We start from the raw sequence: 10,619 nt of genomic DNA, 5'->3' as shown, positions 1-10,619 counted from the left end.
AGGCGAGAGCAGCTCTGGGAGGAGGAAGAGCCCTCGGGCACTCCCCACTCACACTTTATGGCTTGACTGCTCCCCCCACCCAAAACACAGCCTTCCCTGCCTCTTTCCCTCCCATCATGCCTCTCCTCACCCCCCAGCCCTCCCTTTGGAGAGACTCCGGCCTAGGAGCTGGGACCTGGTCCTAATACTCTAGAAACTTGAGTCAGCCCCTTCCTCCCTGGGGAACCCATAAAACAAGGGACAGTGGCACGTACCTCCCCTGCAGGTGACAGGACAAATGAGGTAATGCAGGTGAAAGGCTGGAAACTAGACAGAAATGGGAGTTGTTGTTATTTTTATTATTACTACATCAGATAACTGGTTGGACTGCATTTTTCTCCAGTTGCCCCTGGGGCCCTGTAGAAACAGCTTCAGATTGTGCTGGAAATTGCTGAGGACACAAATCGGGACATCTGGGCTCTACCCTCGCTTCCTCCTGACTTGCAGGGCACTTAGGACAAGATCTGGTTCCTGTCCCTGTCTTAGTCCCATCTCCCATCTGAATGGTGCAGGTGGACGACATGTTCTGTCTCTGTCCCTGGAACTTTGTAAGTGGCAGCTCTTGGCCTTGTTTGCATTTGAGGAGGCGCCACTGGGACCAAGGGAGTGAGGAGACCAGGCAAGGATGGGTCCATGGCAGCCCCCTGGGTGCCTGAACCACAGACGCTTACTTGGTCTGACCATGGAAGTGAGTGAGTCCTCTCCACACCTCTTGCTGCCGGCTCCCTGAAACATTTTGGGGAAGCAGAGTTGGCCCATCCTGAGACCTCATTCTGGTGGCAAGCTTCAGCCAGGGAGGCACCCCAGTTGGCAGGGACAAAGGCTGAGCTTACCCCTGGGGCTGCTAGGGAGAGGAAGTTAGGGAAGGAGAGAAATGCCTTTCAGGGCATTGAATTCGGGAGCAGAAGGTGGACGTCTGCAAGGACTGGGGAGACGAGTGTGCACATCGCCACCTAGGCCCCAAGGAGGGCAGTGCAGCCCCCACCGGGCTCCAGGGCCATCTCTTGGGTTCTTCCCATCCACAGGCATGCGCTGTGTGCCCTGCTGGCACTGGGACCTGGGCAATCCCAGTGTGACCTACCACCCCGGCCTTTCAGGCATCTACAGCACGGACAGTGGTTGACCTTGGGGTGACACTGCTTTGGTTACCTGTCACTGCTTTCTGACTTACCAGCTGACGGTGTGACCTTGGGCAAAAGACAGCCTCTCTGAGCCCATTTTTCCATCTGCAAAAAGGAGGACTATTTGCTCCCTTGCAGAGTTGCTAAGAGTGTGAGGAAGGATATTGCCTGTGATGTACCTAGCACGGAGCCTGGGGCATGGTGAGATTTCAGTGGCCAGGCATTCCCTGTCTCCCTCCTCTACAAATGAAGTCGTAGGATGCTAGGAGAGCACTGGAAAAGAAGCAGTGCTGCTTGGAGGTGTCAGGAGGCTTCACAGAGAAGAGAGGACATTAGAGTAGGGTTTTGAGGGATGTGCAGGAGTTTCCTAGATATACCAGGGTTCTGTGCAGGCAGGAACCATAAATGTCATGGATCATCCTTGTTTCTGAAGTGCTTGGTATGTAACAGAAGCTCAATAAATATTTGCTGTTTGGGTTGTTGGCATTCCAGGTAGCAGGATTGTGTGGGAGAGGCATGGAGGTATGCACGGTCTGGTCTCAACAGTGGATGGAAAAGTTTAATTCCTCTTCTGGGCCCCCATGGTGCTTTGCCACTTTGTCTATGGAAGGCCATTGTATACGTGGGTTCATGTGTCACATCTCCTGGAGGACTGTGGATACCCTCAGAATGGTCTGTCTGCTCACTCCCCTTCACCTAACTCTCTAGGGTTCAGCCATGGATCCATGCTGAGGGTGGTGGATCCCTGTTCAAATGAAGAATTGAAGAATGCTCCTGTGGATGACTGGCAAAGCCTTGTTTGGGGTGAGGGGTGTGTGTGCGTGTGTGTGTCTGTGTGTGTGTGTGTGTTGTGGGGGCTGCCTCCCGTGACCCTTCCCCCTCTTCCCAGGTAGTCAATGGTAAAAAGGGTAAGGTCCAAACCCTTGACCCAGCCTTCCTGGGCCTTCCTGATTGATCTCTGTCCATTGCTCCATCCTGGTAAATTTGTGCCCTACGAGAACAGTAAGCAAAGCAGAGGCCAGTCGGGGGGGCTGGGGCAAAGGGGTGCTGGTTTAGGTGGGATTATTAGCGTGGGGGCCTCGCTGAGAAGGTGATGCTATAGCAGAGTGTTTCTCCTTCATCAGCTTCCCCTTCGGGCCCTGGGAGCAAAGCCTACCCTACTCTCCTGGCTGGGCTGGGCACCCCCTGGTGCTCCATGGCCTTTGTGTGCACCTTCTTCCTGGCCCTAGGCTGCCTGGCCCAGCTGCTTCTGAATCATGTGACCCAGCCAATTCTATTCTATCTTTGCCTCAGTTTCCTCATCTGTTAAAAGGGAATAAAATCACACCTGCTTCCAAGCTAGCTGTGGGCGTTGCATCTGTTATCAATTGCAGAAGGCTCAGGATGGCATCTTTACATCATAAACGCTCCACAAATGGGGTCCTATTAGTTATCATTGCACTTATCCTGTTTTTCTAGATGCACTGGCCATTGAGTCTTTCCTGATCCTCTAGAAATGGACATGGGAGGAGCTTCCTGGGGAAGCCTGGGCAAGATGGGAGAGTGAGGATGGTGCTTAGCAGGTGCCTCGGCTGCTGGACACAAACAGCAGTGAATTGTGCTGAGTCGTGCAGATGCATGATCATCTCAAATCATTCTTCACCACCCCCCTGGGAAGGCGGCCTCACCCTGCACACAAGGAAATCCCTGAATCAGAACGGGTGACTTGGCTCTGACTTGCGAGGGGCTGAACTGAGATTTGAACCCAGGTCACCCTGTTTCTAAGGAAAACTGCCTCCCTGGAGAAATACCTTCCAGCTCACGTCAGGTTAACGCTGGCCGAGAGCTCCATGGATCAAAGGGGCCAAAGTTAGTTTCTCCAAATGGACTGGAATTGGAGCAGACCTGGGAGAGGGGCATTTACAGGTTGCTGTGGCCATTCTCGGGAGAAGGGAGACACAGCGATCAAAGAGTTCATTTGGCTGGACTCCCTCAGGATGGAGAGATAACAGAGAGAGAGAGCAAGAGAAAGAAGATGGCTAGAGGGTCATTCCACGGGGAGGGCCACTCTGCCCACCTGTTGCCTATCAACTTTGTGTGCAGTTGGTGCCTGTGAGCCTCTGCTGGTGGCAGGCAGCCTCGGTTCCACGTGCCCCTCTGGAGGCTCTCCCTCTCACTGCTCTGTGACGATCCTGAATTTTCATTCTGCCCAGCGCAGAAACCCTCCAGGTGTGAGATGTGGAAGAAAGAGCACCAGGCTGGGGTCATAAAAACCAGGTACTGGCCCTGGCTTAGACCTTGAGTGAACTTGGGGAAGTCCATTCCCTTTCCTGGGTCTTGTGATCCCCCTCTGTATAATGGAGTGATGGCAAGAATGGGTGAGCCAACTTTCAGCTCTAAAATTGAATGTAACCGATCATTCATTCAGTCAACAAACATTTATTGAGCACCTGTTATGTGCCAGGCTCTGCTCCAGGTGTTCGGGTTACCAATGAGAGGGAGACAGACAAATTCTGCTCTCAAGGAGCTTGTACTCTTGATGGAGAGATGGTGAACACACTAATAATAAATAAGGTAATTCCATTTTTAATTTTATTAAATTTATTTTTCTTTTCTTTTCTTTTCTTTTTTTTTTTGGAGACAGAGTCTTACTCTGTCACCCAAGCTGGAGTGCAGTGGTGCAATCACAGCTCTCTGCAGCCTCCACTTTCTAGCCTCGGGTGATCCTCCTACCTCAGCCTCTCAAGTACCTAGGACTACAGGTGCATTCCACCATGCCTGGCTAATGTTTCTGTAGAGATGGGGTCTCCTTCTGTTGCCCAGGCTGGTCTTAAACTCCTGGGCTCCAGGAATCTGCCTGCCTCAGCCTCCCAAAGTACTGGGATTACGGGTGTGAGCCACCACACCAGCCTATTTTTATTTTTGTTTAAAAGGTCACCTTGGCTTCAGAAAATAAGGTAATTTCAGGTATCAAGAAGGAACAATAAAACACGGCCATGTGCGAGAGAGAAAGATGCTTTTGATGGGGTGATCAGAGAAGGGCTCCCTGATGAAGTGCTATTTGAGCTGAGACCTGAAGGATGAGCTCATTGTGTGAGGATCTGGAAGAGCAGGCAAGGCTGAGGGAATGGCGAGTGCAAAGGCCCTGAGGTGGGAGTGACGAAGGGATGGAAAGAAGCCCAGCGTGGCTCGGATGGTGAGCAAGGGGAGAGTTGCATGAAATGAGGCAGGGGAGGTGGGCAGGGTGGATGGCTCTCAGCCAGGGAGGCACTGCCCTCCCCAGTAAATATTTTCTGGTTGTCACAGGGACTGGGGGACAAACTACTGGCATTTGGTGCTGGGAGGGATGACAAATGTTCTGCAATACCCAGAAGTCCCACACAATACTCTTATTTCCCCCATTAAGAAACATCGGGGCCAGGCGCAGTGGCTCTTATCTGTAATCCCAGCACTTTGGGAGGCCGAGGTGGGCAGATTGTTTGAGCCCAAGGGTTCGTGACCAGCCTGGACAACATGGCAAGGCCCTATCTCTATTTTAAAAAATGCAAAAATTAGCTAGGTGTGAAGGCGTGTGCTGGTAGTCCCAGGTACTCGGGAGGCTGAGGTGAGAGGATCACCTGAGCCTGGGAGGTGGAGGCTGCAGTGAGCCATGATTGCATCATTGCACTCTAACCTGAGTGACAGAGTGTAACCCTGTCTCAAAGAAAAAAGAAAAAAAAAAAAAGAAAAAGAAAGGAAGAAGGGAAGACAGAAAAAAAAGCAAGAAAGAAAGCAAGACAGCAAGCAAGAAAGAAACATTAGATTCCACTTCACACCGTTGAGACGGCTACTATCAAAAAACCAGAAAATAGCAAGTGTAGGTAGGGACGTGGAGAAACTCGAACCTTTGTGCACATTCCGTTTGGGTTGGGAATGTGAAATGGCACAATCACTGTAGAATACAGTATGGTAGTTCCTTAAAAAAATCAAACACAGAATTACCATATGATGCAGCAATTTCACTTCTAGGTATATACCCCAAAGAATCGAAAACAGATTTTTTGTTTGTTTGTTTTGACATGAAGTTTCTCTGTGTTACCCAGGCTAGAGTGCAGTGGTGTGATCTCGGCTCACTGCATCTTGTGCCTCCTCAGTTCAAGCAATTCTCCCACCTCAGCCTCCTGAGTAGCTGGGATTACAGGTGGCTGCCACCATGCCTGGCTAATTTTTTTTTGTATTTTTAGTAGAGATGAGGTTTCACCATGTTGGCCAGGCTGGTGTTGAACTCCTGACCTCAAGATATCTGCCTGCCTTGGCTTCCCAAAGTGTTGGGATTACAGGTGTAAGCCACTGTGCCCAGTTGAAAACAGGGTCTTGAAGAGATATTTGCACACCTATATTCATAACAGCATTGTTCACAATAGCCAAAAGGTGAAGGCACCCCAGGCATCCATTGATGAATGAATGGATATGGACAATGTGGTATCTCCGTACAATGGAATATTATTCAGCCCTGAAGAAGAAGAAAATTCTGACACATGCTGCAACATGAATGAACTTTGGGGACATTATATCCAGTGAAATAAGCCAGGCACAAAATGACAAATACGGTATGATTCCAGTTATATGGGGCACTTAAGGGAGTCAGATTCATAGAGGCGGAAAGTAGGATGGTGGCTGCCAGGGACTGGGGAGGAGAGGAAACTAGGAGTTATTGTTTAATGACAGAGATGAGTATGGGAAGATGAAAAAATTCTGGAGGTGGATGCACAGCCATGTGAATGGCTTTCTAGTAAACTGTGCACTTAAAGATGGTTAAGATGGTAAATTTTAACTTATATATATTTTCCCACAATTTAAAAAGAAACATTGAGCCTGATGCAATGGCTCACACCTGTAATCTCAGCACTTTGGGAGGCCGAGGCGGGCGGATCATTTGAGGTCAGGAGTTTGAGACCAGCCTGGCCAACATGGTGAAACCTCATCTCTACTAAAAATACAAAAAAATTAGCTGGAGGTAGTGGCAGGCACCTGTAATCCCAGCTACTTGGGAGGCTGAGGCAGGAGAATCACTAGGACCTGGGAGGCGGAGGTTGCAGTGAGCTGTGATTTTGCAGCTGTACTCCAGCCTGGGCAACAGAGCGAGACTCCATCTCGAAAAGAAAAGAAAAGAAAAGAAAAGAAAAGAAAAGAAAAGAAAAGAAACAGAAAGAAACATTTGATCATCTTTTCTCCTTGGCTGAGTTTGGATATTTTTCTATTTTTCTAAGAGTAATGGGATGCCATTAGAAGGGCAATGGCCCTAAATATCTGGGCCGTTGTGTTTTGTTGCTTGGCTTGTGTTTTGTCTACCATACGAAGAAAGGGTGCCAGGGTAGTGGATGCAGACAGGCCAGTGAGGAGACTGAGAAGTTGGCTGGGAGAGAGGGTGGCTTGGACTAGGGCAGTAGCAGCAGGTGTGGTGAGAGGTGGGTGGATTCTGCAGGGACTGTGGAGGAGCATCACAGGACCAGTGGCAGATTGAAAGGGAAGGCAAGAAGTGTCACTCGTGGGGTGCCTTGGGGAAGGCTCCCTCCATACGTGACTTCTGAGCTCACATTGCATGTTCAGCGCATGCTGGAGAGATGACAAAGAGGCTGGGCTCCTGTCTGGTGGGAATTTAGAGAAGTCTGACCGCACTATGTCCAGGCTGGGCAATTCCACTGAAGGTTTTAAAGGATTGAGGCTTCCTCATGCCATCCTCCATCCTCCTGCCTTCACACCAGACAGACTCATCCTCTCCCCAAACCCCAGCTCCAATGGACAGCACACTGGAGGATTCAGAACCTGCCTGCCCCCCTCCCCCATATCCAGAGAGGGGGTCACTATGAAGTGCCCTGTGAGAGAGGCTTTCTAATTTCCCAAGACATGATCACAGCCGCGGGCCATGTGATGGTCTTAGCATGCCTCAGAGGTTGGCCAGGAAGGTTTTTCCTTCATCACAGAGTTGAGGACATAGACTCTCACAGTAACACATGCCTCATCCACGAAGATGTGTGTACTCCCTGGATGGCACATACATCCTTGAATTTCCAGACGACAGGAGGAGTTGAAGCAGGGGATTAAGGGGAAGTGCTTGGCCGAGGGAAGCCAGGTTGGGGGACGTGGGTATGAGGCCAGGTTGTCACTGTGAAGTACGAGGCGGGAGCCTGGCAGCCTTGAAGAGCTAAGAGGGTATTTCCCTCTTTTTCTCCAAGCACAAAGCAAGGGTTTCTGAGCTCCGCAGCTGCAGTCTCCTTCCAGGGTGGGCTCGATGACCACTCCAGAGTGGCCCTGGACGTTGCTGCCCTCTGATAACCTGGAAGCCATCGGCTCTCTCTCCTGCAAACTGCAGAACTTGGGCAATTTGAACAGGTCAGGCTGCAATTTTGTGTGCAGGGCTGCAGGATGGGTGCACACATGAGTTTGGAGCATGCAGATGTGGACATCAGAGGTGTTCCTACATCTTTGAATCTCATCTGTGCCTTTTTGGCTAAGTCCAGGAATGTGTCTGGCTTCAGACCATTGGCGTCACAGCTGCGAACCAGAGACTTCCAGGGCTGGGAGTAACCGAGAGAGAGCTCCTCTTATCCATCCTTTTGCCTTCAGGGGGACTTCTACCCTCCCCCGAAGATCATCCCAGCCAAAGGCAACGTTATCTTTTCCCCAAAGAGCTCCTTTCCTCTCCCTCAGGCCTTCATTCCTGTGGGGAGCAACTTCCAGCCAAAGACCTCTTCCCACAGATTGCAGACAACTTTGATTCTGCCTGCCCAGCCCATGCTCCCGCTTCTGATGGTAGCACCCCTTAGAGAGGCCCCCTCCCCACTCTCAAGTTGTGGGTTGGGTGGGGTTTACCTTGAGTGCACCTGTGGCCCAAGCCTGGCCAATGAGAGCACCACATTCCCCTCGTCTTGTCTCAGGGTTGGTTTGGGGGTGAGCATGTGATCAAATCAAGGCAAATCAGATGAAGTTCTGGCATTTTGCTGCACCAATGGAGAAGGAGGTGTCCTTTCAGTTGGGTTTGCTGTTAGGATGGAAGCCTAAAGTTGCCATCATTTGGAGAAAGCCTACCTGAGAATGGATCCAACACAGAGGAAAGCAGGGTGGAGGCCTGGAGAGAGACAGCTCCTGACAACTGCAATTGAGTACCTGGATCCAGCCATGCCTGAAGCTAAAAACCATGGACATTTTAGATATGTGAACTGATAAACTTGCCTTACTGCTAAATATGCCAGTTTGAGTGGGGTTTCCGTCATTTGCAGCAAAGGTGCTCCAACGCCACCCTAGGTCCCTCCTTCTGCCCCACAGCCTTTGGCCTTTGGCTCTGCCCACAGTGGGGCTGGAGGGTCTCTGGCTATGCCCTTAGCAGGAGATTCCTTCATCTGCTTGAGTCTGCTGGTCAATTGCTGCTCGACATCTGTGTCTCCACTTGGACTCACCCTGCTCCTCTCACTGTTTTCTCTTTGGCTTACTGTTATTCAGAATCCTTCTCGTTGCAGCTGAGAGAAGCCACATCACATTATCTTGAGCACAAAAAAGGACTTGCTGGCCTGGGAAGTGGCCCTGGGGAGTAGAGCTAGGGGACTGGAATCACGGCTCAGGGAAAACAGGATTATCTCTGTCTGTCATTCATCCTTGCTGTCTCTGCTTCCCTTTGGGGCTGGCCTCATTCTCTCCCTTCTGTGAGGTGGAGAACTTGGCTACCATCAGCCTGGCTTGGGAACCCCAGTCTAAAACCAGAGAACTGCTTTCTTCTAAGATCCATATGTCAGTTCCAAGGAAGGACTGACAGACCTTGTTTGGGCCACGTGCCTGTGGGGCAATCACTGTGGCTAAGGAAGTAGGGGACAATCATTGACCAAGTCTGGGTCATGTGGATGAGGCATTGGGGTTCAGTAATTGACAGACTCATGTAAGGAAGGAAGAGCAGTTTCCAATAGGGGACCAGGTGGCTGATAATAAACTAAGGTTGGGGTAAGAGGGGTGCTGGGCAGAAAAGAGCAAGAGATATCCATCCCAGACACCATTATCATCACAACCATCATCTCCATCTGCCAGCATCTCCTGAATCCCTAGTACGGGCCTGGCTCCATGACCAATTCATCCATCCCTCCCTCCCTCCCTTCCTCCCTCCCTCCCTCCCTCCCCCCACATATCTGTCTATCCATCCATCCATTCATCCATCCATCCATGCATCCATCCAGCACTGATTCTGCACCAGGCCCATCTATCCATCCATCCATCCATCCATCCATTCATCCATCCATCCATCCATCCATCCATCCATCCATCTAGCACTGACTCTGCACCAGACCCTGAGCTAGAAACACAATGGTGAGTCTCATCTCACTCAGAGATAGGGACTCCAATCCTAGTTCAGCCTAGAGGGGAAGAACATTTAACAAGCCATTATATTCCCCTGGGGTAAGAGCACTGATAGGGAAGTATAATGGATTCAGAGCAGGGCCAACTAATGTGGTTTTGGCAGAGTGGTCTGGAAAGGCTTCCAGGAGGAGGTGACAGTTAAGTGGAGACCTAAAGGAAGGGCAGGAGGTAACCCCGTGAAGAATAAAAAGAGTTTCCGGGAGAGGCGACACTGGGAGGTCAGGAGTTTCTGCCCTCGTGGAGTTGACAGTGATGTGGGAAGACAGGACTCCTCCCCTCCCTCACTCAGAAGTGGGAACAGGAGGCAGGGATGGCCTCACCCTGGGCTGGGCCTGGGATCTGGAAGTGAGATCGCCCAGGCGCCTTCCCCCAGGAGCTCCTGATCCACGGAGGGAGGCAGGTGTGTGGTTTGAGAAGTGCACTGCATGGAGGAGGCGGTCTGGAGGAGAGCAGGGGTGCAGTGGGTGCTCCAGGGAGGAGGAGAAGACTGCACTCAGTCTTGACAAGACAGCTCACTAGGAAAAACGAAGCCACAGGTTCTGGATCCTCAGGGCTGGTGCTGGTGCTGGTGCCCTCCATCCTCGTAACTCCCAGTGTATGGGTGTCCCAAACTGTGTCCTCCTGACCACCCCTCACTCCCGGAGAAGCCTCCACACCAACCCTCCTTGATCAGGGTCAGCCTGTCCTCTCTCCTCGGGCTCTGGCAGAGGTGTAGGAAGATGTCCATTCCAGATGCTGATGAAGAGGAAGGTAGGTACTTGGGCAGGGAGGGTAGAAGATGGAGGTTTGGTGAAGATCTGAGGTCAGGAGATGGGATTCACGGCTTCCTTCAGCTACAGACTCACGGTGTGACCTTAGGCAAGTCCTCACCCTCTCCGGGCCTTGGTTGATCCCTCGGTTTGGATGGGAGAGTGCATAGGCCTTATTCAGGCGCCATTTCTGTGCATTTGGAGGTGAGGCTGCACTGGGGCTCCTGGCTCCCGGCCGCGCCGCCTGCAGCCTACAGGTCCTGAGTCATCTTCCAGGCAGCGGGTGACCTCTCCATACCCCTGTCTCCCTACAGCCCCGTGACCCCGGGCGGCGCACTGGGCCAGGCCG

The sequence above is a fragment of the Trachypithecus francoisi genome, unplaced genomic scaffold (assembly GCF_009764315.1).
Source record: "Trachypithecus francoisi isolate TF-2019V2 unplaced genomic scaffold, Tfra_2.0 Lachesis_group12, whole genome shotgun sequence".
Taxonomy (NCBI): domain Eukaryota; kingdom Metazoa; phylum Chordata; class Mammalia; order Primates; family Cercopithecidae; genus Trachypithecus; species Trachypithecus francoisi.
Note: the sequence above shows the minus strand (reverse complement) of the source record.